Source organism: Leguminivora glycinivorella, chromosome Z, assembly GCF_023078275.1.
Source record: "Leguminivora glycinivorella isolate SPB_JAAS2020 chromosome Z, LegGlyc_1.1, whole genome shotgun sequence".
Lineage (NCBI taxonomy): Eukaryota > Metazoa > Arthropoda > Insecta > Lepidoptera > Tortricidae > Leguminivora > Leguminivora glycinivorella.
In genome coordinates this window covers 17,457,568-17,483,791 of record NC_062998.1, presented here as the reverse complement: position 1 = coordinate 17,483,791, position 26,224 = coordinate 17,457,568, and the positions used below count along the sequence as shown (strand labels likewise).

Here is a 26,224-nt window from a genome sequence, read left to right as displayed (position 1 = left end):
GGTGGACAAAGTATAAATATGGCCGACCATTCTGGGGACGATCAGTCAGTTGCGGGACTTCGGACCGTCAACATCAGCTCCTGAGGATGCCTCGTAGAGAGGCGAAACACGTGTCGAGTTTTGTATTTTTGGTGGTGGGTTGTTATATTTATTTGCGTATTTATTTTTATTTTTGCGGTGGGAGGGTGGGAAAATTAATTGCATGTAAAAAATACGCAAGTAATTATAACAGGTTAGCACTGATTGACTTGCACGTTATCTATTCGCGGATTAGCAAAGGAAAGTTCTAGTTTACGATTAACATGGATTTCCGCAAAGTAACGCCTGATTCCATCGATTATATCACTATTGTATGCAATATTTTTTCTATGAGTCATCATCTTCATCATCAATGGACGAAAAATATCATCATTCAAGTTAAAATTAATGTTAATGGCGTCGTTCACCGTTGTATCCAGTTGTATCAATGTCGAATTACTTGGCAACCAATTGTTTGTAATAACCGTCTGTGATTGGTCGATAAAGCGATAGATTAAAAAAATGCGTTTCAGATGCAGAAAAATTTGACAGGTATCGCAAATTAGTATAGAACTTGTTTTTTTTTTAAGTTAACTAAAGTGAAATGTAATGAAATATTACAGTTTACTAAGTGTCAAAGACTATCCAACACTGAAAAGTCAGCACTTATAGTTTAGTCTGTGGTGTCCTAATTGACAGATTAAAGTCGACGAGTAGAAAAAATAAGTTTAGGTACTTACCTAAGTTGTCATGTCACTTCCATACCGTTCATTCCGTCTCTAAGCGATAGTCAAAATTTAATTTCTATGATTAACAGGGGTTACGGGGTAGTTCGTACTTTCAAAAGGCGTAAATAGTTATCTACAATATCATAGTAAACAGGAAGCTAAAAAATAATATATGCGATATAATCAAAAGTTAACTTAAAGTTAACTAGATACCTTCTTCATCTTTAGACATCATCAGCTGTGTACGTTGAATTTCATATGTTCCTATCCTTTCATATGACCCAATTACCTTTTCGATATTTCCTGCAGTAATGTAGCCGTCTACATCAGTAGGTATTTCAGCGCGACATTATTACACAGTACCTGTCAAAATCGATTGCTACTCCATTTTTTGACTCTCTTAAGACCTAGGAACGGATATTAGTCGCACAAACTACCTATACCAAATGTATCTTTCAGGATACTAATCATATAATATATGTGTATGTAGATACTATTGAAATTCAAATGGATCATTAAATGATTTGATGAATGAACAAATTTTGTTTATAATTATGAAATACAAAATGCTAAATAGCTTCCTGTAAAAAAATAACATCGATGGCGAATTCAAGGTTTTCTAAGGGCGATCGAACCGTAAAATTCTACGAGAGAGTCCAAATCCTTTTGACCTCTTCCCCGTGCGAGAAAAGGAGGCGCGGGTGGTTTGTTCACCCTTATTTCGTGAGTTTCGCAGATGATCGGAGAGATTCGGGAGGCTGCGTCATAGAGCGCGCGCGCGAACCCGGGCGCTTCGTCATTGCGACGGAGGTTGTCGTGTGTCGGCACTGGCCCGTGCAAGCGCTCGCTCCGTACCGCATCGCCGCGCCTCGTCTCCGTGCGACCGTCGTCCCGCGAGACGTGAGTCGCGACCTCGGCCCACTGTCCGTCCGCGCCCCGCAGGCTCTCTGGCGTCTATACCGGTCATCTCCAACGAGTCCGCGCCTTACCATCACCGCCAGAACTTAGGTACCGGTGCGGGTATCCGCGCAGTGCATGTGCTCGTGTAGTCCTTAGATCTGTGACCACGCTCCCCGGGACCGACGATTGTGGCGCGATGTAAAGAAGACGCGACCGCGAATCATGTGTAAGTGGGTGCGTTGCGTATGACGATTCCCCGCATAGCGATTGTCGTTCGCCGGTAACGATTTTCCGCAAGCAAACAGCTCAAGCGAGTCTCATTCGGAATAAAAATGAATGAATTACGAAGCTACCCGCCCCTGGGGAGCTGCGGTTGTATTTTAACCTCTACTGGGAGTGGATAAAGTCGCGCACGTGTCTTAACTTTGAGTATAATGAGTTTTTTTCTGGCGCTCTCATTTGCTATAATCAATCTGCAAGAATAATGAATATTATAGGTTAATTAAGTCCGCTCACAGTAGGGGAGACTGCCTCTTCGATTACCATTAATGCCAATGTAACAGGTGTGTCGATTTGATAACCACCACCAGCCGCATCCATGTGTGGTTACGACACGTGTAAAAGGCATCACTGTCAAGTGATACATTTAGTGTAATACCCTAGTGGTTAATTATGTTACTGATTTCATTTAACATTTCATGTCAATGTTCTAATAATTAAAATTAAAGGTCTCATCGTTATAAACGTCCTGGCTCCATAATGTTATTAAAATTTATTTTCAGTACAGATGGTGTTTTTTTTACGCACTAGGGCGAGAAGTGGTTCATTATATGCCAGGTCGAAACTTCGGAGGGTCATCTGTACTGAAAAACGTCGTACGATACGCGTGCAAAAAGGAAATTCGTAACTCGTGTCGATTTAAAACACTCCCTTCGGTCGTGTTTTAATTTATCGCCACTCGTTTCGAACTTCCTTTTTTACGCACTTGTATCGTAATGTACTATTACCTACCCCCTGATTCATAATATATACGTTCACTAAAGTTATAAAGCCGAAAAAGTTATCGTTTGTTCCTTTCTATCACACCAATACCTCGGAAAGGGACAAACGAACTTTATCGGCTTGATAACATTAGTGAACATTTATGAATAAGGGGGTAAGTATACCTACGAGCATCTCACTATACCTATTTATATATAGGTAGTATTTATATTTATGCAGCTTTAAAACAGTATCTACTTTTTTGACTATGAAACTTTACAACCGTAGTTATCTACAAAATATGTATATAATTTATTAGGTACGTTGAACATTGAAGTAGTATGAAATGCTATTATTGGTATTGTTCTTTAATATTGTAAATGTTACTTAAACATGAAAATTAAATAATGTACATTTCCCACAGTTAATTCTTCCCTGTGTTCCTGTACCATTCTTTATCAATTATGTTAAAATTATTTCATACTTATATCTTTTTACTATTCATACCACACCTATTTTTTAATAATAAGTTGCTAGCGCGTTGCCTAAATCATTTTTGGCGTAAAAGTGTTATTACCAGCCTTTGTTCAGTGCTTACGTAACGCTACGGCTGCCTAGATATTCTTCTCAACGAAGTCGCGATGTAATTAGATGCATTTTATTAATTAACCGATTCGCATAAGTACAGTCAACCAATCTGAATCCTAGGCCATTGTAGAATCCTTTCACAGTAAAAGTCAACTGACTTCTGTAACAAATAAAGCAAGGTGTAAATACGACAGGGTTTTCTAGAATGGCCTAGAATTCTAATTGGTTGACTGTACGTTGTTTGCTCACTTTAGCATTAGAAACCCGCCACAGAAGTAATGCTTGTGTACAGGAATCGACTGCTTATAAACTATTTATCTCATACGATTGAAATGAAACAGAACGTATTATCACGCCACTATAGTATTTATTTACCAGTTTTCAGAAAAAAGTAGGTAATAAATGTCACGTACGTATGCAAACGTGTGTTCCGAAACCTGCAAGTTAATACTAACTTCTAATCTATCAAATGTACCTTTAATGGTTAATTTGATTTTCATTAAGTTGTTATAAAAATCGTTAGTCTGAAACGTTTAACTCAATCTATAATTTTCTATTTAAATTTTGTGGCGGCGTGCCTAATTTAGCATATTAGCCTGCATTTAGCAATTTAGCCTTAGCAACTAAACATTCTGACTCTACAACAACAATAAGAAAATAGAAACGTGTATTAAAATTTTCCATCAATGAAAAGAGACTAGGAAACCATGAATACAAAAAGTCCTAGTAATATGAATACAAAAAGTACGTATTTGCGTAGGTACATGCGTGGTGAACGATTTGTTAGATTCGCAACGGAATCGGCATCTGTTTATAGTATTTTATGCAACAGGCGTTTAAAGGAGGTCAAAAAAGACGAGTGGCGTGAGTAACAATTTGAGGCGAAGCCGAAAATTGTTATTGAGACGCCACGAGTATTTTTTGACTCATTTAAACACCGTTGCATACAATACTTTTTCTACGACCATGCACTTAGTTTTTAATAGTTTTCTTGAATAAATTTCGTGAAATTCACACTGTTTCCTGTATTTTGATTCAAAGGTTTGCACTGGCAGCTCGGCTGCGCAAAGCCTTCCCGCGCACGCCCGCAGTGTCGTTATAAGGCGTTGCCATGGTTACAGAGCCAAACAATGCGTTTTCAGTTTTTTCGATACTGCGCGCATGCGCGGAAAGCCGGCGGACGCTGGCTTTGGGGAATAGACCTTTATGTAGGGTTTTAAAGATCTGTGCACGACCCTGTAAATGACGAATAACAGTTCGGGAGTAGAAAAAAATATATGCAAGCACTCGAATCCCGTGCAAGCGAATGCTTTAATAATAGATTCACGAGAAGTAACAACCAAAAACTTAAAATCCTGAGCGTAACAAGGGACCTGGGGGCCGATTTTTGAGTCTCACTGTCACTAAAATACCGGTTGAAAACGGTGAATTGCCTATTATTTTCAGTGACAATTTTCTGAATTCGAACGCCGTGAGACTCAAAAATCGGCCCCCTGGGGATCGATTTTTGAATTTCGAACGCCGTTTGAAAGTCTGTGGAAAACGACGTAATGCTATTTTTGAAAAAGGACGGCTAGTAATTTTAAAACCAGTGGTAATGACCGAATGAATGAATGATGATGATTCTGTTAGTAGAATTGAAATCGCTAGTAGTGGAGATATTATTGAACGAATTTCACGAAATCGAATGGCCGAGATTCAAAAATCGGCCCCCTAAAAGTGCACGAGATGTAGAGGTACATAACTTTCATCTCGTGTATATCCATCAATCAATCAATCGTTTATTGCAATCCATGCATGGTACAATCATATTTGTTACAAATAAAAGATCGCATGGCACCCCATTAATTTTACCTCAGCAGTGAGAATATAATATACCTACTTAGAGATAAATACAACTTGAAACACTCGTTTCAGGTCCTACGTATAATCCTTTAATTCATTAAGTATCATGTTATATTAAGGTACCTATTCTAAAAAAAATCTTAACTACCGCAACAAAAGTAAAACGGCATAAAATTTTAGCAGTCTCAGTCCCAGCTTCTTTAAGGCAAATAATTATAATCCCATCCGATAGAAAGCGCTAAAGTTAGCAAATGCTTTTTCCCCTCTCTAGCTCGGAAACACGTGTTTTGTCCTTTAATACCAGCGGGTAAAAACGCATTTTATCCACTAGTGGGTAAAGTAATTTGACCTTGAATAAAGTCAAATTAACTGCTTTAAAATTGATAAAAGTAGGTGGTAATCTAGTAATAAAGATGATTTACCACATGTGGAACTACTGGAAGCAGTGATAAACGCATTTTTTGCGTTGTAGTTTCCTCGCTATAGTGAGGGGAAAAGTTTTGTGTTACACTCGGGTGCAAATGTATTTTACTTCTCGTGTGTCAAAAAACTCGCAAGTTCAGGATTCTATTTTCGAACCACTCGCTTCGCTCGTGGTTCAACTATAGAATCCTTTCACTTGCTCGTTTTTCAATTCCACACTCGGCGTTAAAATACAACTTTGCCCCCTTGTATAACAAATAACTATTATTTATAGGTATTACGTTTATAAGAATAACTATTTATTCTAAACACGCCGAGTAGTTAATGTTTCCCCTCCTCCTCTCACTTCAAGAAAACTGATAGCTACAAAAAGAATGTCTCGGAGAAGTATAAATGTGAGTGTACACGGGAAAACGTTCCACTTTGTCCATTGCTATAAAGCCGCTTTGTCAGTTTATTCATATAAAGATACAAGTAAATCTCGCCTTAATGATAACCGACAAAGTGGGATATTTTATAAACACACTCACAAATATTCTGCAAAAGAGTGCTTCTATAAAACTGTGCCATATTTTCTTCGGAAGTATACCTACGGTGAGGACTGATATTCAAATTTCCCCTCATAATATTTGCGTCCGACGACTAGTAGCAGGGGCGGCTCACTCTGCGATTCTATCGCCGCGCTACAAGTACATGCTGGCGGCCGCGAGTTCGCGGCCTTCTCAGGGGTGGCGCGCGTTCTCACGAAACGCACGTTCGCATTTTCTATTGCTACTTTATGTCGCGAGATTTTTTTAAGGTTCTTATGCGATGTTTGCGTGTGGAATGTCTAATGATGCTTAGTTGAATAAAATAAAAACCATATAGGACATTCTTACACAGATCTACTATTAATTAAGTCCCACGAAAAAGTGGAATAAGGCTTGTGATGTTGGAGCTTAAATAAAAATATATAAATACTGTATCTATACCTAGAAAGTACCCAAGATTTGAATATAATAGTATAACATTTTTTCTGAGTATTAATTCGTTTTAATCCATAGGCAACCCTATAGCCGGTCGCGGCGCACGTGCGGCTCGTTTCTTTGTTAGCATTTTGTAGGCATTTAAAAAGGCGGCATTTCGTGAACATCAAAGCAGTGGGCCTTCTGTACTTGTACTATTATATATTCTGTGCTAGTAGGATAAGTCAGTACAGCGAGTACCTAATATACCTACCCATGCCTTAAATATTTTTTCTTTCTTTTTGTAACGTCGAGCAGCGCGAATTGAACTTTAATGCTGAAACTAGCTATTGTGCTAGTTTTCATTCAGAGGAGCTAGTTTTCGTCCATTTGACAACATTTTACTATAGATCTTATTTGCTGCATTTATTGCAATCCTTCATGTATAGGTACATGCATCTCTATATCTTTCTCTATTCTGTATTTATCTACATAAAAATGATACTTCGCAAGCAGCATTTTTTATATTTTTATTACATTTTGCTATTTAGTATAAGGAAGAAATCTAGGATTGTGGACTGAAACTAGCACAATGACCCTACGAGCTTGTGCCCCATATCTTAAAAAGACATTCGAATGTAATGAATGTTCACTCGAACATAAGTTTATCTAGTAAATATGGTGTTAGGAAAATGATTATGTTAATAATCTTATTGTTAGCAATCATTAACAAACAGTTAAACAACAAAAAAAAAAAACAATCCAAATAGTCACATTTTATTTTATTCGCCATAATATTTAATCTCTGATGACAACTGGACAAAAAACAAATCAGCTACTACAGGCTTCGATATCTAAATGGGTACCTACTTACAAATAAATAAAGTAATCCATAACAGGATTTGTCAAGTTATAACAATTAAATTAATCGAACCTATGATGCCAATTTCGGTGTAGCAACTGTCGCGTTCAGAGCAGAAATGTAATATATTCATCCGAATCTAGATGGAGTTTAATATGAACCTTAGTGATCAACTGATCATTTACCTAGAAAAAGTTTGTATACACTACAGGGTGGCTAGCCGAATGGCACAATCGCTCACGAAACGCTCACGAAACGAAGCGCTAGTAGATATCTATCTCTATCGCGCTTGCGTATTGGCGCGACAGAGCCAGCGGCGTATCGCTTTCGTTTGGCGTCGGAGAAATGCCATTCGGCTACGGGGCCTGTATTTCTACTAGGTACTTATTAAGCACGAAATTGCTAGAAAATATACGAAGTTCGGATTGGTTACCATAATGAAATTTACAATAACGTGTAAACTGTCAGTCAGGTATTGCATAAACGCTTGGGAACAATCCGAACTTTGAGTGCGATGGATATCACTTCGTCGTTTTGCCGCCTGAATAAAGGGTAACCCACAACGAAAACATTTATGGAATGTGTGTCAGATTCAGGCAAAATGTTGGCGAATATATGGCATGTGTAGCGAACGTTGCGTGTTGTAGTATGAACCGTTTTGGCTTTTGAAATGGGATCATTTCGTTCGAAACAATCGGTCTTGCTAATTGTTTCTTTAATCCATAATATCCAGATACTGGCTTATTATTATATAGATAGGTACTTATCCATACTAATATTATAAACGGGAAAGTGTGTGTGTCTGTTTGTTTGTCCGCCCTTCACGGCAAAACAGAGCGACGAATTGTCGTAATATTTTAAATGGAGATAGTTGAAGGGATGGAGAGTGTCATAGGCTACTTTTGTCTCTTTCTAACGCGAGCGAAGCCGCGGGCAAAATCTAGTATTTAATATAGAAATAGAAAGACGTTGGTAAAGGAGATTAAGTATTCTTACTCTTACTCACTTCTTAAATCCATCATAAGGACCAATCCTGTCAAAGGAAATCTCTTGTTCAAGTCAAGCGCAATTTGTAGACCTACACACCCGACTGTAATTAAACAGTGAAGTTTATATTTAAAAAGTGCTTTTCCAAGTTTATAAGCAGCTTGTTCTAGCAGCTTTCATAATAAATATATGATGAAAAATTGGTAGTCACCCCTCCTCCCCTCATTTACATCTAAATCTTAAATCCATCTTAGGGCCTCTTAGGGCCCTGACCAATCCTGCTTTTTATAAAGAATAGAAAATAAAACAAATTGTTTCCAAATTTGCTTTTATTGATGTTATTAGTACGATTAGTTCGAAAGGTTTTCATTTTCCCAGGATTGGGTTAAGATCAGTGGGAATTCTCGAGAATCAAGCAATTTCGAAAATATAAAACAAAGTTTTTGCCAATTATCATTACAGTTTTGAAGGTATTATACTCGTGTTTTAATGCCTCTCATTATGCACCAGTCACATAAATAACCATTTTCTACGACCAAGCACTTTTTTAAAATTGTTCATAACTAGCCCAGCATGCCCATAGCCCAACCTCGATATTTTTTTTAATTTTACATATTATTAAATTTTACATTTTACACTTATAAAAATTACAGTACATACGAGTATTATAAATATCTACTAAAATAAAATAAAATTAAGACTAAAAATCTAAATCTAATGATTGGCATAGTGCATAAAGTTTTGGCAGAACTTTTTTAGGTACAGCGGAGCAAATCTCGACTGGGGGACACATGTAACTAACTGGTCCATTTTTTCCATGTTTGACAATGTTTGCATTATTAAATAGAGTGTCCACCGGTTATATATGGTAGGCGTGTTCAGTGGATATAATATGTAGAACTCAACACCATAGTGTAATAATGGAAAAAATGGATCAGTTACAATTGCCCCCAGTCGAGATTTGTCCCGCTGTACCTTACCAACTTTTTTACTACTCTAAGTGCGTTTTCACACCGATATCGGATCGGATAATGTGAAAACGCACTAAGGGCCACTTGCACCACCCGCTTAACTCAAGGTTAGTGGGCTGTCAACTGTCAGATTCCATATAAAACCTCGGGTTAAGCCTCCATTGTAGGTGGTGCAAGTGACCCTCAGTGCGTTTTCACATTATCCGATCCGATATCGGATGTCGGAAGGATTTCAGTAGAAAAAATCCAAGATGGCGCCTGTAATGTATGGGATATCGGTCCGACATCCGATATCGGATCGGATAATGTGAAAACGCACTTACTGTCAAACGCTCTCTTGATCTTACTTCAAAAACGGATGAGAAATTTGCATTTATCCATAAAAATGCAAAGTACCTAACCTCATACAAATTTTAACTTGACGCCCAAATCTCGCTGACTTATCGTTTAAATGACGATTTTGAATCATAAACGTTATAAAATGGATTAATTTGATCTAGTTTGATGTTTAATAGTTATTTGTTTTAGGACTCACAATATTGAACCATAATAATATAGTGGGTGATAGACGTACCAGCAAGATTTCAAACCGGTTGGATCGTCGACGACTATTTATGCGCGGCGGTTTTAAAGTACGCGTACTTACAATCGAACGGATCACACACAATCGAAAAAGGTCGTCGAGCCATAAGTACGCGTACTTGCTCGTACGTAGAGATGGGTAGGGGTGAGTAAATACTGAGTATTTACCCGTAATTTACTCAAAGCACCGAGTAAATACTCGTATTTACTCATTTGGGTGAGTAGAAACTGTTACCTAAAAATAATTTAAAAAATGAGATTTAAGTACTTAGTCGTGTTTATTTTAACTGTGTGGACATGTTTAAATGATATTTATATTATTAGAAGCTTATGGGAGTCTTAGTTTGTCGAACAAGAGGTAATCATTGTGAGAAAAAAATAGTGATAATGTTCAGTTAGCAGTTTTGTTTTAAAAAAGCAGGTATTTACAGTAAAAGTATGAGACTTAAATTAAATTGATGTTATAGATAAGTGGCACTTACGACCTTTTATTAAGGGTTTTCTAAAGAAAACTCAGAAATGGCTCAGCTGATGACGTTTAAAGTACTAGTTTTGTGTTTTGTATTATATGGGCAATAATTTGACGGTTTATGGATATTTTTCCCACAACGAATTCGAAAGTTATAAAGGTATAAACATTATTTCGGCCTTAATTATCATTTTATTCCAAAACTGTTCATATTATTAAAAAACTTTTTTAGAAACATTCAATTAATTTTTAAAGACCTATCAGATGATGTATTTTAGAATTAGTAATTTCTGAATTTTATTTTTGTGAAAAATAGTTACATGTATGGAGAGCACGTCTTTAAAATAAAATTCATATAAATTTGATTACTTAACTTAGTAGCCGATAACAAAATACACCAATATTTCTAATTTGTATTTCCATTTCAGTACGCTAAATAGTTTATACCCACCAATTTGAGTAAAAACGAGTAAATACGGGTATTTTGAGTAAATACTGAGTATTTACTCGATATTTACTCTTGAGTATTTACTCACTACCCATCTCTACTCGTACGTCTATCACCCACTTAAGTTCTGTAAAAGACTCATATTCTAGAATCGTGTAATAAACCATAAAAAGCTACGACGGCTACGAGCATAGCTCTACGTCGTATCCTTGTAGCATCTCGGAGTGTAGAAAAAAAAAATTAGAGTTTTAAATGATTCACGGTTAGTTTCATTAGATTTATATTGACCGGAATAAAGACCGTGATTACCTTTTTGATTTTTATTGAGGTCCCGATATTAATTTATTAAGGTAGATCGCGAGCTGTCTAAGTGTCTACGCAACTTTGACGTCCACCCGCCGTCTTCGTTTCCCGTGATCATGATGCATGCAACAGCGCTGCGTCGAAATATCGGGACCTCAATAAAAATGAAAAATCCCGTCTGTATCCCGGTCAATATAAGTTTAATATGAATTTGAATGATATTTAAATCTTAATGTACAGTTATCGTGCATCTCGCTCGTACGTGCGCAATACATTGTTGGTGAGCTCGAGGCGTATGATAATTAGTTAAATAACTTGATCTTAATATTCTGATGTCGGGGTACGTTCGATTGGAGCCGAATGTGACGAAATTGGAGTTGCATGGCAGGCGTACGTTTCACAATCAATAGTGCGAGTGCAGTAGCTCGCTCCATTTATTGCATGTAGAGACAATTTGTCTCGGACAAAGCAGGGTAAAATTAATGCGTGAACGATAGATAACTGATAAATATCACAGGTGCATGTTAAGATTGCCCTATGGGCATTTTTCGCGAGAACAATCACCAAAAATATTTTTTCTAAGGTAGGTAAATTTTATGTTTTTCCTAATCAGAATCACGAGTCCTTTCGATCTAGGACAAAAAACAAGAGACAAAAAATGGTCCCAATTTTTTTTATTACTTATATTTTGCATACTTTCCACTTTGTAACCGCTGTACAAAGTGTTTGAAAAATAATAACGAAGTGGAAAAATTTAATTTGGGACGCTTTTTCTGCCCTTTAGGATGGAAAGGGCTCGCGAGTCTGAGTAGGAAAAACATTAAATATACCTGTTTTAGAAAAAAAATACATAGGGGTATTTTTGCGAAAAAAGATTCAAAAACTACGAGTAACTTACTTAATACATTTACAATTTAATGATTTATATTTTAATAATTGAAAATCATAGTATGTTCTCTCAAACATGGCCGAATTTTAAAAGCAATTGTTTAAAATGCATTTTACGCCTGTTTGTGATGTCTATAAGTGGAGTGAAAGTATAAAACTCGAGTTAAAACTTCTCTAGAAAAAGTTACAAGATTGAATTATATCAGCCGTATTGTATTAATCTGAAAATGCGCTAGGAATCTTCGAAGACTCCGCGTGAACCTACGGTACCTATACTTACGTACAGTCAACCAATTGGAACCCTAGGCCACTGTAGAACTATGTCATAGTGACGTTATAAATCCGATTGTAAGAAATCTCTTCCTGCTTGTCATTTTGACATGGTTGTAGAGTGGCCTAGGGTTCCAATTGGTTGACTGTACCTACATACATCTCGCTACGATCTATTGCCCAGAGCTGAGCTCAACTATTTGATCATATGCAGCTTGGCAAAAATGAAGTAGATTTTTTTTATCATAGCAACACTTAACTGTCCTCATACAAAAATGTCAAAATAATTGCCACATGCAAAACGCTTTACATAGACGATAGAGACCACATTATTCATCTTTTTTTGCCAAGCTACATATAAGCACATATGATATATGTTACTTATACTGACTGCATGTGTCCTTTAAAGGAGCATAGACAACGTTTTATCGTGCTAAAGCCAATAGATGAGAGTTCGGTTGTTAAATTTCATGTCGTTCTATGAGCACTGGAAGCATAGAAATTGTTATCATTGAGGATACAGAGTTCCATTCCTATCGATCCAACCTTTAGGTATTTGGACTTTATTGCTGAAGTAATAATGGAGATGACATTGTGACTAAAATTACTAAATCTTACATGTTAATGGAATTCAGTCTTTTCCATGATTTTTTGACCTTTTCATTAATTTTGAGTACGTTACTCGATAGCGTAAATGTCAAGGACCACGTGTGGGATTTTTGGTTCTATAGTAATTATATTATTTATTATCTCGTTGGAGAGCGCTATTCACGTTTATACTACTTATCGTATCAAAAACTAGTGGCAGACGCACTATTAAATGAGATACATAACTTTCAACTCTGTTGGTTTTTGTGCCACTTCGACGCATAGTCCTAGTAATTATTGAAAAACAAGGTTCTAAATGCCCACGTTTATTTTAGAGTAGAAACTTGTTTTTCAATATTTTATATGTATTTTTAAATATGTATAAATTATAGTTTAAATTTAATCATAATTATTTCTATAATTAAATTGTATAAGTAGTTATCAAATAAATTTAGAACACTTCCCCACCATATCAAGCAATCTTGGCAAATTATTTGACTTGTATTTTTTATTGTTGTATGAACCTATTGATTTACGCAAGTTTAACTTCCATAGTCTTAGTTGGCAGCCAAGCGAAAGAGCCGAATGTCAACATGACGTACCTATGTGTTGAGTATGTCCGGTTGTGGCATGTGCAGGCGCACGAGGGTGAGCGGGAGTTGGCGGGGGAGATGTCCGCGCCGGCGCCGGCGCAGGCCAGCTGATAGCATGCGGGCGGCGCGCGCGCCCGCCCCGACCTAGCCACCACCACGACCACCACGTTCACGGGTATGTCTCACTCTTCTTAAGCCTGACCACAAATACACCGTGTTTCACTTAACACTAAAAACCTGAAAACAGTTTGTTCAGAATCGATTGAGCTATATCTTGATGGGGGTAATATTTTTATTTTTATTAGTATTATTAGTTATTTTTTACGTGCCCATTCTATTGTACTCGTAATTCAACATTGTGTATATCGCATTGCTAGAGGTTGTTTACCTTTTTTCAGTATTTAGGGGTATTAATACTGGCCGGTTACTTGGACGATTATTTTTTCCGCTACTAGTTTGACGTTGTTTGTCAGTTTAATCTTAATGTTTATCATAAGTCATAACAAATTGAACTCGTACCTAATTACAACCTTGTCATTTTGAATATTGAGTTTATTTGCTTACTGCGATTACCTGTCCAATTTGAAGTTTACTGTGACAAAGCTTTAAAGTGTTTTACAGTGACATCTTAGCTGTCTATTGGTAAACCTTATGTCGTTGCAGTAACGTACACAAATAAATAGTCTTATGGTTTATGATAGTAGTTAGCAATTATTTTATTGAGTGTAGATCTAAAAGTCAAGTAGAGCTGTACAGAAAATTAAAAATTCAATTAAAAAAAAGTAACGATCAGATTAAAAGATGAATACTCTAGATGAGTTTAAAAAAATAAAAATCAGTTGGGGTGTCTGAGGTTTTGAGTGATACCGGAAACACCGTGTATAATTATGACTACACGCCATGATGCGGAATTTCATTATACCTAACTATTTTCTTCATACTTTATTGAACTATCACCGCATACATCAGGTGCCGATTTCTTGAACAACATTAGACTAATATTATTACTTAGTCCACGTCAAATCGTATGGGTTGTTATGACATCACACTAATATTATTAGACTAATATCTTTCGAAAAATGGGCCCCAAAATAACAGCGCCATCTTGATCATAATCATATATTTCGGTCAGGTTTTATTTATTTATATACTTCAATGCTTGTTCAATGCACAATAAAATAAAGTACAAGTGCGGACTTGATGCTTCTCTACCGGGGCAAAACATAAATAAATTCTCGAATGTGGGTGCGGTGAGATAAATAAATCGGTATGAAAACATTTTTGTGGCTATGCAAGCCAATACGGCAACGGCAAATACGATCACCGAACACTCAAGCCAGGCAGGTATAATGACTATAATGAGCCCGTGACAAACAAGTGTCGGGATAGAAAGTAAGTACGCTTGATATGACGAATATTCTCGTGAGAGAACATTTCCCATACAAACGGGAAAACGTTTTCGGGAACGGCACAACTCTGAGAAACTTATCCCTTCGGGTAGGTATTTTCGGCTCTGGCATGTATACTTTGTCGAATTTGTCTGGCCTAGTTAGCTGTCCTTGTTTATAAAACCGACGATCTTATTATTTATTGCTTAGGTTCTTTCTAATACGTATTTATGTAATCCATTCAGTGATAATCACGACACGTTGTCGTTTTGCATCTACGATCCATATACGGTACTTTAGGGACAATATAATTATGTTATTGGCTACAAAGGATCATAGTACTCATATTATTTTGAGATATAGTACCTCAAAAAATAGTATAAGTCAAGAAATTGTCAAACAAAATTATCATATCAAAAACACTTCTACAAATTTTGCCTCACAACATGAGAAATGAGCATTACGCGATATTGTCATTCTTAAGTTTTAATTATGTAGCTAGAGGGAAACGTTGTTGCTGCTAAATGCATTTGTTGCGAGCTAAATACAATGACAGGCGGAAACCGAAGCAGTGGAATGAATAATAAAAAGGCACGGCTTCCCGAACACAAGTTGGCAACTTTGTGTGCACTTCTCGCTACTATGTAGGAAACCATCCGAAGTTAAACATTTGTTTAGGTTTTGGATTGAAACAATGATTATTGTTTTCTAATTTGCCGCACCACTGAGTATTCATTTTGTTTATTGATGTAAGTTGTTACTTTAGGGCTAATGTAAGATTTCATGTATAAAATGTTCGATATACTACACTACATACTTACATGTAGTTAGTTTTAGGGACCATTAGACAAATTCTGTACACTCTTCTAAATAGAAAAAATCCTTAAGCAGTCGTGTGCTCTTATTTTGACATGATGTTGTTTTCACATTATTAGCACTTGTGCATTAATTTATAGAGAAGTTTTTTTTTAACTTATGTTTCGTAAAAACTCAGGATTCGAGTCAACGTAGTCTTTCGAGAGAGACCTCATACTTATTAAAATAGCAGCCGTATTATAATTTCACAGCGCTACGACCATACGACTTTTCAAAAACCCGTTTTCTGATCTTAACCCATTTAGTGCTAATCACGACGCGTTGTAGTTCTGCCTGTACAACGCATTTTCGTTACATTCGGGGAAACCCATGTTATCTGCTTCGACCTTAGGTCAGCGATGAGTGTGTTAACTAGAACACCTTAATTTGAATATGTTGTTCGTAATGAATGGATTGCTAGTGTATAACTTATGTAGTTATACATAACTTGTGAAGTATGAGCATGTAATAGATTCCAGATAAAATACCGGCTAACCGCATCATCTGTCAAGGTATTGCAAAGCCTCTATTACTCGCAGAGCCGGAAGTCGGTAGTTAATGGCTTTGATCGGAGTAGTTTGCAGTGCTTTCCCGCCCGAGTTGCATAGTTACTGCAGATTAATTTTACATTGATGTAATAATAATGAAGACTTAATTAAAGTAAACATCCATACTAATATTATAAATGGGAAAGTGTGTGTGTCTGTTTGTTTGTCCGTCCTTCACAGCAAAACGGAGCGACGAATTGTCGTGAATTTTTAAGTGGAGATAGTTGAAGGGATGGAGAGTGACATAGGCTACTATTTGTCTCTTTCTAACGCGAGCGAAGCCGCGGGCAAAAGCTAGTTATGTATAAATTACAAACGACGCTACAATGGGAACAAATCAAATTATTTTTAACAAATATTTTAATCATCATTTTTCATGACAGATTATCTGGAATAGAAACGTTTTTGGCACATTTATCCATATATATCCTACATATGTATTATATATATTAATTATTATTGTTGTTGATATTATACATAAATGGGAAAGTGTGTGTGTCTGTTTGTTTGTCCGTCTTTCACGGCAAAATTGAGCGACGAATTGACGTGACGTGATATTTTAAGTGGAGATAGTTGAAGGGATGGAGAGTGACATAGTCTACTTTTTGTCTCTTTCTAACTAAGCTCACACTTTCCTAAAATGGAGGGGTGGATTTTTGTAAGGATCATTCCGCAATTTTCGAATTTAACGCGAGCGTAGCCGCGGGCAAAAGTTAGTAGTATATAAATGTATAATATAATATGAATACAGTACCAACTTGCGGGCATTTATTAAATCTGATGATTGTATGATCCATTAGCAACTGTTTATTATGTATTGAGCGCATAATTAACCGAAATCCACACATTCAGTGTATTGCGTGGACTTCGTAAATAAATAATTACTTTTCATTTGAGGACCTAATAACAACATTACGCAATTAAATCGCCAATACGAGTATTCAATTGCCATGTATGCTTACTTGGTAATTTATTGTACGTGCTGTATAAATTGTTGGCATATGGCTAACATTTTTATTACAGATAGATATATAGATAGATCGATAGATAGCGTTTATTGGTAAAAAATAGTATTTTCCCCTCACTAGCTCGGAAACACGTGTTTTGTCCTTTAATACCAGCGGGTAAAAACGCATTTTATCCACTAGTGGATAAAGTAATTTGACCTTGAATAATATAGTCATGTTTTCTGCTTTACAATTGATAAAAGTGAGTGAATCTAGTGATGACGATGTTTTACCACCTGTGGAACTACTGGAAGCAGTGATAAACGCGTTTTTTGCGTTGTACTTTCCTCGCTATAGTGAGAGGAAAAGTTTTGTGTTACACTCGGGTGCAAATGTATTTTACTTCTCGTGTGTTAAAAAACTCGCAAGTTCAGGATTCTATTCTCGAACCACTCGCTTCGCTCGTGGTTCAACTATAGAATCCTTTCACTTGCTCGTTTTTCAATTCCACACTCGGCGTTAAAATACAACTTTGCACCCTTGTATAACAAATAACTATTTACACGTCAATAATTAATTTCTGGTATTAACTAAAAAACTTTAAACTGTTACTACATTTGGTAGTCAATTATACATTTATCGGTATTTATAATTTGTTATATAAGAAAATTCTGTTAAATTTATAAGTCCAAATATTTGGGAAAATTTGTAGAAAATGAAAATAACATTAGTTTACATTTTAGTTGTTCCCTGTGAGGAATTCGTCGATAGTGTAGTAAGCTTTTTCTAAGAGTAGCATTTTTAAATTACGCTTAAAATATTTGGTCATGGGCAGAATCGATTATTGATTTGGGTAGTGAGTTATATAACTTGGGTCCCATGACACCGAGCGACTTTCCAAATTTTGCTAGCCCTATACCTTGGAATAAAAAGTAGGTTTTGTCGGCGAGTGCTTCTAACGGAAGTTCGAGCGAGGATTATATGATTATGTAGATTCTCCCTTACATGAGTGCAGGCTATTTGTATATAAAATACTTGGTAGCGTCAATATTTCATGTTTTTTGAATAGTTCTTGTGCCGGGTAGTCTAAGGGTTTTTTATCAATGAGGCGTACTGCACGTTTTTGTAACTTAAACAGTTTTTCACGGTCGGCTGCTGTCCCCCATAGGTCCACACCGTGAATGAGTATGGAATGAAAGTAGCCCTAGTAGGCTTTTTTCAGGTTTTCAGTAGATAGGCTGTTCACAAGCCTGGAGAGCGCGTAATTTGCTGAAGCCAGTTTGTCGCAGCGCGCAAAATGTACATTACCCCGCTAATGTTCATTTTCGACGGGGATTTCGACTGGCGAGTTATTTCAACCAATCGATTTTTTTCCATGTTTTACGCTGTTAACTTGAGTGTCATATATGCCCACTGAACAGGTGTGCCATATGTGACCAGAGGACACATTATTTACTAATGTAAAAATTGTAACCTTAATCTATTTTTTTACATTAATTAATGAAATGGAGGTAACGTATCATATTATAGTGGAGTAAAAGTAAGGTACCCTGGACATAATTCAATAACTCGTCCTTTTTGATATTTTATTGGGTATTATTATTAAGCATCAAATAGTAATTATGTACATAGATAAAAAAAAAGACGATCGTATTCATATCTTATAAAAATCATGAGATAAAGTACATTATCCCACTTTTCGCTAACAGCAAAATAGTTAACCGAAAACTTTGTTAGATTAACTTTGTGGTGCACTCAGATGCGATCAGTTATTAGCGATATTACACAGAAAATAAATCTGATTGTGTACTTTTTTTTACCGTTTTCATTTAATGTGAATATCTAGGTAGGTAAAAATGGTGACCATGATATATATATCAATTTGCATTGTATTAAGTATATATAGACATTTAACACCGATCTTAAACATATATTTTTAACGCTTAAATAAACATGAATTTCTCAGTAGGTATAAATTGTAACTGAGATTTTTTGCTTAAGACCAGGTTTTTGTGTACTATAATCATGATTTTATCAAAATTAATACTGTGAAGGTCGCGCTTAAGAAACTGTAAATGTCAGTAATTTAAAAGGGTGCAAAGTTGTCGTAGAGCGGCTGTCGCGGGGCGGGGGAGCGCGCGGGGCGCGGGCCTGGGAGAGCGCGCCGCGCACCGGCCGCGTCACCGCGGCGGATCGGTTAATAGGTTAGGGACGTAAGGTACCGGCCACACCAGAGCGTCGCGTGTCTCGGGGCGCGGACGGACGTCCGCGCCACGCCACCTGAGTGTAATTCAAAAATCGTCTCCTCAGTACATTTTGTATAGGAAGGACGTAAGACGCGCCCCAGGCGGCGTGGCGGCGGCGTGGCGCGCGCCGCGCCGCCTGGGACTTGGTGCCAATAGGACCATCTCGGGGTTATACCCGTTCGATTAAAAAAATAATTTGAAAATCGGTCCACGATTCTCGGAGATATCGAGTAACAAAAAAACCGACCAAGAGCGTGTCGGTCCACGCTCAGTGTAGGGTTCCGTAGTTTATCGTATTTTTCTCAAAACAATTTTCCTAGAAAGTCTTTATAAAGTTCTACTTTTTTGATCTTTTTTCATATTTTTTTAAACATAAGGTTCAAAATATAGAGGGGGGGGGGACGCACTTTTTTTCCTTTAGGAGCGATTATTTCCGAAAATATTAATATGATCAAAAACCGGCCAAGAGCGTGTCGGGCCACGCTCAGTGTAGGGTTCCGTAGTTTTCAGTATTTTTCTCAAAAACTACTGAACCTATCAAGTTCAAAACAATTTTCCTAGAAAGTCTTTATAAAGTTCTACTTTTGTGATTTTTTTCATATTTTTTAAACATATGGTTCAAAAGTTAGAGGGGTGGGGACGCACTTTTTTTTTTCTTTAGGAGCGATTATTTCCGAAAATATTAATATTATCAAAAAACGATCTTAGTAAACCCTTATTCATTTTTAAATACCTATCCAACAATATATCATACGTTGGGGTTGGAATGAAAAAAAAAATCAGCCCCCACTTTACATGTAGGGGGTACCCTAATAAAACATTTTTTTCCATTTTTTATTTTTGCACTTTGTTGGCGTGATTGATACATTGGTACCAAATTTCAGCTTTCTAGTGCTTACGGTTACTGAGATTATCCGCGGACGGACGGACAGACAGACAGACAGGGGGAAACTATAAGGATTCCTAGTTGACTACGGAACCCTAAAAAACATTCAGTCGAATTGAGAACCTCCTACTTTTTTTGAAGTCGGTTAAAAAAACAACCTTTATTGCCGGCCGGCAAACGGCTAACCGATTGAAACAGAAACATAAATGAAAAGAGAGGGCGAACGGCGACACCTGTGTGTCGGCGATTTCAAAGGTAACCGCACGTGCACCCGATCTCGCTACCTACGCCCAGGTGCGGGCGCGGCTTTCGACCTTCGCGCCGTGCAATAGAATTTAATGTCGGCTGCTCGTGTGCGGTCTGTTTGTTTTATAGAGTGGCGGCATTTTCAACATCAAAGGGCAAAATTCTGCAAAATTTTGTGCAAAATTCTGTTATATCAATAACTTCTCACGTCACTAGATTATCGACTTTGAATGTCGAGTATATTTATAGTATCATCACTTTATTTCAGTGTACGAATTTCGTATGTGTTAAAAATCATTGTTCTAGCTTCATAAACCAGGGAGGAAATAATGGAGAGCGTTTATATGTCTTGTTTTGCCTTAATTCAATATCATCACATATTTTTGTTGCTGATAAAATAATACATCCTATATATCAAGGCCTTGTAGCTCGGCGAAAGAATCGTGATCGCGGAGTGCGCCGGCACTGATTATAATTATTTTGTCCAGTTATTATAATAACCTATACAAAAAGTACCGATAGAATAGGTATTCTAATCTATATCTGCATAGAACTATTTAAAACAAACCACAAAAGTTCATAGTTGATCGTTATTGGTACAGTCAGCAACTCAGCTGTGAATACAGATAAAGTGCCAAATATATGTATACACATACCTTAATGTACCAAGTACCAACACTTGTACAGGAAATAAAATACTCTATACATATTTTTGGCACTTTGTCTTGCCAGCTGTGTTGTTGACTGTACACGATCTAAAAAGGAGCCGAACGGTTATTATAATTACGCGGCGACTTGCGTAGTCGGCGGCCGCGCGATACATAGTGCTGTCTCTGTTCAGGCCCCGTAGCCGAATGCCATTTCTCCGACGCGAAACGAAAACGAAACGCAGTCTGGCTCTGTCGCGCCAATACGCAAGAGCGATAGAGATAGATATCTACTAGCGTTTCGTTTCGTGAGCGTTTGTGCCATTCGGCTACGCACCCTGTTCTCACTACCACGAATTTGAAGAACAATATTGCTGTCTCTCTCAATCTTTAGGCGTCATTCATATATTACGTCATACTAAATGTGACAATCCATGTTAAAGGATTAAAAAAGCGTGACATTGGGGGGTCCAAATAGTAGTCCATAAACCACGTCTTTGACCAACGTGAGTGATATCTCTGTCACTCTTTACGTCTTTACTAACAGAAATTTAAATAACAATAGTGCTATCTCTGTCACTCTTTACTAACAGAAATTTAAATAACAAAAATGCTATCTCTGTCACTCTTTACTACCAGGAACTTAAATTATTATAGTGCTATCTCTATTCTCTGTCACTCTTTACTATCAGGAACTTAAATTGTTATAGTGCTATCTCTGTCACTCTTTACTACCAGGACCTTAAATTATTATAGTGCTATCTCTGTCACTCTTTACTGTGTGCGGGAAGTGCACATACCACGAGTTTGACTAACATGAGTGCTATCTCTATCACTCTTTACTACCAGGAACTTTAATTATGATAGTGCTATCTCTGTCACTCTTTATTACCAGGAACATAAATTTTATTATTACAGTGCTATCTCTGTCACTCTTTACTACCAGGAACTTAAATGATTATAGTGCTATCTCTGTCACTCTTTACTGTGTACGGGAAGTGCACATACCACGAGTTTGACTAACATGAGTGCTATCTCTGTCACTCTTTACTACCAGGAACTTAAATGATTATAGTGCTATCTCTGTCACTCTTTACTTCTAGGAACTTAAATATTTTTTTCGGTTTCGGTTTTGGTCTTGGTTTCGGTGTCGGTTTTGGTGTAGGTTTCGGTGTCGGTTTCGGTTTCGATTTCGGTTTTCGTTTCCATTCCCGTTTCGGTTTCCGTTTTCGTTTTCAGTTTTGTTTTTGTTTAAACTAACAGAACTAAAACTAAAACCAAAACCAAACCAGAAACGGGAAACCGAACACGGGAAACCGGATATCGGATACCGTATATCGGATGCTGGTTACCGGTTACTGTCTACCGTTTACCGGATACCGGTTACCGTCTACCGGTTACCGGTCACCGTTTACCGGATACCGGTTAACGGTCATTGGTTACTGGTTACCGGTTACCGGTCACCGAATACCGGAGACCCGTCACCGGTTACCGGTTACCGGATACCGGTTACCGGTTACCGGATACCGGTTACCGGATACCGGTTACCGGATACCGGTTACCGGATACCGGTTACCGGATACCGGTTACCGGATACCGGTTACCCGATACCGGTTACCGGATACCGGTTACCGGATACCGGTTACCGGATACCGGTTACCGGTTACCGGATACCGGTTACCGGATACCGGATACCGGTTACCGGATACCGGTTACCGGATACCGGATACAGGATACCGGATACCGGTTACCGGTTACCGGTTACCGGTTACCGGTTACCGGGTACTAGATACCAGAAACCAGGTTTTGATTTCTGGTTTCTCATGTTACAACGTGTATAGATTAGTCGATACCAAGTCGGACACTTCCGATTAGGCGATTTCGGCTCGCATTGTTACGCAGCATTCGAGTGTTGAGTTTCTCACACATGAGGCCCCCTAATAAAATTTGTACCACTCATATTATTGATTTGACTCTCGCAACACAAACACCTCATGCCCACACAAATACACACAAAATAAAATCATTCACAAACTTCAAATCATTCAAAAACTCAACAGTCACACGCGCTCCTCGCGGTCCTCTAAGAACTCCCTCGCGAGAGTCGACACTTCAAAATGAAGCGACATCGCATCGGCTCATCATCCACAAATCCGAAAAGATCCACCGATAAATTTGTACCGGAAAGACCTGACCGCGACAATGTCATATTACCCAAATTACTTCAAAAATCCTCTGAAAGTGAAACAGTTCATTAGGTTTACCGTAAGAGTGAGTGAGACAGACACGCACTGTGCTTCAAATTTGCCTCGCCAAAATACGTTACACACGACTCGAAAGAAGCGCCGCAAGCTTTCATACATATTACGTTGTTGTGATCCAAGCATCTCGTCAAGCTCGATAGGTACTATTATTGAGCTAACGACTTGACCAGTTTAACGTGACCTATCGGACTAATTGATTTGTATGACTTTTGTCACTTGTAATAAGGGAGCTCTCTTATACTGGACAGTGAAATATTTGTTATCGAAGCGTTTTGAAAACGCGGCGCCCTTGATATGAAACACGTGTTGACGACTCGCCGCCCGTTCCCGCTACTACTATACTAGCTATACCTACTCTGTGCACGACCTTATTCTGCAGGTAATAACGTTCATATTAAAGCGCAAGTAAGAAAAATATCAATTAAGTAATGAATCTTACATATTTGTTGTTTAATTGATTTCGTATAGTACTAAGAATATATTAACGGCAAAATTTACCATCTTTCAATTTAGTTAGGTATTTTTCCTTTCCTAAAATTATCAATATTTAAGATTTTGAACAAGCGCCAAAAGTATTGGTATAAGTTTTAATAATTTATCAACACACGTAATATTATATTCATAATAAATTGCAGGATTACGGTTAACAATATTTTCTAGTGAAATACGCCTGAAAATGTGTAACTTACTAAACCTTCTTTATAAATGATAGTTCTGTATGAATTATTTATAAAAATTAGATGTTTTTATATGAAATGCAGGTGTCACAACATAATACAAGCACTTTTTCCGGATTACATTTAATACTTTAGTTATAAAATCAAAAAATATTCAAAGTTCGTTTTTATTTTTTTTTAAATTGAATCAGAACCCTAATTTGATTAATAATTTGTATTTTAACTATCACTAATGATACTTTATACGACAGAAAAAGAAAATTACGGTTATCGAATTATGTCCAGGTCAAGCTATTTTTCCTGGTCTATTATCATGTTTACCTAATTGTTAATTTGAAGTTGCAAAATTATGTTGGTTGGCATTTCCGAAAGTTTTCGTCTTCATTTCCGTTTTCGATTGCTACTGGGAAAAGCGTCTCTAGGTATTGCGCCAATACGGAAAAACGATAGAGAGAGAGAGCTAGCTACGATAACGATATTAGTAAGCGAATTGGGTAAGCGATTGTAAGGTTGGCTAGGTACCCGGATTACTTTTTACCTAATGTCAAATGGGGTGAATAGGGATGCTGAGGTGAATAGGGAAGACACCTAAAATGTGATTTGCCCTCCAATGTCTTTAAAAAAAATACTACAGAAATTGTACCATTCAATTGTTATGATATAATACTTTGCGTAAGTAGATGTTTAGTAAATGTCCGGTAAATCATATTTTAAGTCTCGTCCCTATTCACACCGGCATCCCTATTCACCCCATTTGACTGTATTTAAAGTTAGTGTAATAACCAGTCGAGATGAAAAGTTGTTTACAATACAATGAGATCATTAGGATTTACCATGTTGTCAAAAACAAAAATTGAACTGGTTTATATAATTAATCCCCCATTATTACTATTACAAGGTTCCCATGCTGGTTAGTCTTGTTACTGATCGTTAGGCAGCTGGGTCTGTGCATGGGTGTACGTTTTTAGGGTTCCGTATGAAATGGTGGGTGTTCCGGAGGTAAATGACAAGACAAGACTGTGGGAATTTCTGTATCATTGACTGAAGATACATCGTGTTTATATAGTAGGATATTATCTAATTATCTATTAAAGTGGGAGTTATCATGGTATCTATTCCATGATACTATGTGCTCATATTTCAAAGGTTAATTGGTACTTGATACTTGATACTTTATTATCTTATTGTTAATTTAATGTTCTCTAAAGGTTATCTATCTATGTGTGAGTGTATGACGCTGCTATGACTGTGACCTCACTACACGTACCAAAAAGGTACAAAAGAAACCCTTATGTCGCCGTTCTGTCCGTCTGTCTGTCTGTCTGTCTGTCACATTATTAAATATCTCGAGAACTACTTATGCTATCGCTTTGAAATTTGGAACACTTATGAACATCGTTAACCTCTACAAATTGAAAGTATTTTTTTAAAATGTATTAATATTAATTACAGAAAATGGCCAAAATGAAAGGGGGGCAAACTGTAAATTTCAAATAACTAGGTCAAGTGGGGTATCGTTAGAAAGAGCTCAAACTGTACATATCAAAACTATTTGTGGAAAAAAAAGTTTATTGAAGGAAAATGTAAAAAAAATACCGCCCCCCTTTGTCTCCGAAGTTTACCAACATAAATTTTGATTTGAAATTTTCACCAAACATGGCTATTATAATGAATATTACAGGAAAAATAAAATCGTACACGTATCTTGAAAACTTTTTATTTATTTATAAAAACCTCACAGATTTACATTTTCAATTTCAACACCCTTGCGGGTGTTTATTGTACCTGTATTTTTTAACAAAATAACAATGAAATTACCTGCTTTCAAATAGAGGCAAAATGGTTAAAATCGGTTCACGCAATAAACAATTATTCCATAAAAATCATCTTCCATACTAGCTCGCGCGCATTAGTTTACTCAATTTGCCGATAGATGTCGCTGTACGTTGATCGCTCATTTCCTACATCGTGTTTTTCCTGATATAATGAGGTCGGTTCAGGAGCGTCCTTGCGACATGTCGTAAGTAGTAAACTATTGAAGTCGAATAGTCTTTATTTTATTTGGACGTTGTTTAACAATAAAATTGTATATAAAAATACAAGTAATATTTTATCATGTGGGAAATTGAGTC

General features: G+C 37.0%; 1 protein-coding gene across 5 annotated transcripts in view; it reads left to right on the top strand.

Moving 5' to 3' along the window:
* The first annotated feature begins 1,510 nt into the window (after window positions 1-1,510).
* LOC125240971 (cyclic nucleotide-gated cation channel alpha-3) overlaps window positions 1,511-26,224 on the top strand; it is a 120,788-nt gene continuing 96,074 nt past the window's right edge. For 4 of the 5 annotated variants that reach the window (XM_048149198.1, XM_048149197.1, XM_048149199.1 and 1 more), the window contains exons 1-2: window positions 1,511-1,872; window positions 13,434-13,563. The gene's annotated coding sequence lies outside the window, so the exon portion shown is untranslated. The remainder of the gene's footprint in view (window positions 1,873-13,433; window positions 13,564-26,224) is intronic. The other variant, XM_048149196.1, reaches the window with a different exon arrangement.